Source organism: Lynx canadensis, chromosome B4 (genome assembly GCF_007474595.2).
Source record: "Lynx canadensis isolate LIC74 chromosome B4, mLynCan4.pri.v2, whole genome shotgun sequence".
NCBI lineage: Eukaryota > Metazoa > Chordata > Mammalia > Carnivora > Felidae > Lynx > Lynx canadensis.
In genome coordinates this window covers 42033642-42036598 of record NC_044309.1, presented here as the reverse complement: position 1 = coordinate 42036598, position 2957 = coordinate 42033642, and positions in this window count along the sequence as shown.

The window sequence follows — 2957 nt, the reverse complement described above, 5'->3', positions numbered from 1 at the left end:
AGAAACATCACAGAAATAGACAAAAAGGAGAAATGTTTCCACTCACAGGAATTAATGAGAGCTCAGAAGAAAAAGTCAGTTTGATACATTTTCTCCCCAGAAAGAAGGCTCAGAGGACTTAGGTTTACCTGAGACAAAGGGGAGGGCATTTACAGAGCCTATGGGGACTGTCTCACTAAGACCAGATTTCTGCACGTCTAAACTGCCTAGCACATGGGCTTTGGAACTCACCGGAGCTGCCAGGTTTTTGTACAGAAGAACCTAGAGGTGAGGGCAAAGAATACTCACCTGGCCTTTCCAGATGGTCCATCTTTATAATTTCGTCATCTTTATCATTACACAGAGCATTACACAGGGACCATCTGTACCTGAGCAGGACTAAGACAAAGTTCCCTGGATCAGAGACAAATACTTGGAAACTCCCTCATGGGTCCCCAGATTCTATAGGGTTTTTCATATTCTTATACCCGGTCACTAACCTCAGCTCAGTCAGGGCCCCAAATACTTCCTCAGACTCCACAGGCATACCGAGAACAGACTTCCTAGCCTGATCCTGACCTCTGTCCCTAGGTATTTCTATCATACATGAAAGTATGATTTTTTAAGAACTCTTAGCCCAGGGACATTGAAGGATTTAAGGCACAGGGATGAAGAACTGTTTTCCCAGATCATGTGTTAAGGGACATATTTTCAAATACCTTATACTTTAATGGATCCCTCCCCTCCCCTTCCAGGCCCCACATTAAGACTCACATTTCCTTATGTGTTCATCAACCTCACCGAAGAAGGGAAAAAAATGAGAAAAAGAAAATAAAAAGAACAGTGATGATAAGTCACATTTAGGGGTAAGCAGAGAGAGAGGGAGACACAGAATCAGCAGCAGGCTCCAGGCTCCAGGCTCTGAGCTGTCAGCACAAAGCCCGACGTGGGGTTCAAACCCACGAACCATGAGATCATAACCAGAGCCGAAGTCGGACGCTTAACCAACTGAGCCACTCAGGCGCCCCAGGAAGAAAACTCTCAGGCCATCTTAAATCTCAGTTTAAGTCCCAGAGGTTGGGTTACAAGGTATATTTGTTAATAAATACATCAGGCTTCTCACCCCTCAGAGAACGTTTTGGAAGAGCAACAGTTTTCTGGGAAGGACATTAGGACTAGAACCTTCATGTCACACACAAAATATATAGGTTTAAATAACCAAGATTTGGGGAAAATAAATGGAAAGCTATTGGGATTGTAGTGTGCTTTTAGAAAGGTAAGGAAGAAGATGGTTTCCAACTTGGCAATGATTTCAAAAGGGTGGGATCTCAGCTTGAGCAAGGTTAAGCCCTCCTGACCCAGCACCCTGAAGAATCCCTGTGAAGAACAGAAAATGAAGTAATGAGAGAAGTATTGCCACATACATTACAGTGTACTAGAATCACTAGGATTCTCCGGAGGATAAGCAGAGAGCTCCCCTGTGCACTGACTGGGCAACTGAGCTGTATTACCTCTTACAAATTCCTCACTATCCCTGCTATCTCGTATGCTCTCCCTCAACAGCAGGGGCTGGAAGACTGAGAACTACATTTCCCGCAAACCTGTACGGGTGGAATCTGGGCCAGGTTGCACTGTGCTGCGTTCTCCTGTCTGTGGGAGATTTTGTTTTGTAGGGGCCTTTGCACTTGCCCTGAAATTTGCTAGACTTGGTTTTGCAACACGGTGCAGTGGTTTCCTGAGGTTTTTGAAACTTCATGATGAGGAATTTGTAAGCATATAATTTCCCATAGTAAACCACTTCCTGCTTTAAATACCTAGACGGCTGTTTGATGTCTAATTTTAGAGCTCTGGGTCTCCTTAAATTCATTCAACCTGGAGAAGGATTATGTTTGGGGGAGCAGGGCAATAGGGCCTCGGAGTTGTATTCTCTCATTCCAAAGTAGTGAAACATGAAGAATGAAACATTTGCAAGAAATTTATTGGGTTGGTAGACAGAAAAAAAGAGAAAGTAAAAGAAATTACACTGAGTAGGAAATAATCAGAAATTTAGATAACCGAGGGGGGTGGGGAAGATGGCAGCATAGGAGGGCGCTGGGCTCACCTCGTCCTGCTGATCCCTTAGATTCCACCCACACCTGCCTAAATAACCCAGAAAGCTGCCAGAAGGCTAGCAGAACGGACTCTCCAGAGCCAAGCATAGACCAGAGGCCCACAGAAGAGGATCCACCCCAGCTAATATGCCAGATCCCATCAAGACAGCACCACAAGCCTGGCAGTGTGCAAGTAGCCTGGACAGGGGCCACACCACTCAACAGTGAGTCCTGCCCCTGGGAGAGGGGAAGATAAGGTACACACCAGTCTGACTGTGGCCCCAGCAGTGGGCTGGGGACAGACATCGCATGACTGCAGCCCCACCCACCAACACAAGTTACTCCAGACAGCACAGGGGAAGTGCCCTGCAGTTCCACGCCACCCCAGGGACTCCCCAAAATGATGAAATGGAAGAACTCTCCTCAAAAAAACTCCAGGAAGTAGCGACAGCTAACTAATTGATCAAAAACGATTTAAGCAATATAATGGAACAAGAATTTAGAATAATAGTCATAAAATTAATCGCTGGGCTTGAAAAAAGTATAGAGGACAGCAGAGAATCTATTGCTACAGAGATCAAGGGACTAAGAAATAGTCACGAGGAGCTAAAAAATGCTATACATGAGGTGCAAAATAAAATGGAGACAACCACAGCTCAGATTGAAGAGGCAGAGGAGAGAATAGGTGAATTAGAAGATAAAATTATGGAAAAAGAGGAAGCTGAGAAAAAGAAAGATAAAAAAAAATCCAGGGGTATGAGGGGAGAATTAGAGAACTAAGTGATGCAATCAAACAGAACAATATCCGTATAATAGGAATTCCAGAAGAGGAAGAGAGAGAGAAAGGGGCTGAAGGTGTACTTGAACAAATCGTAGTTGAGAACTTCC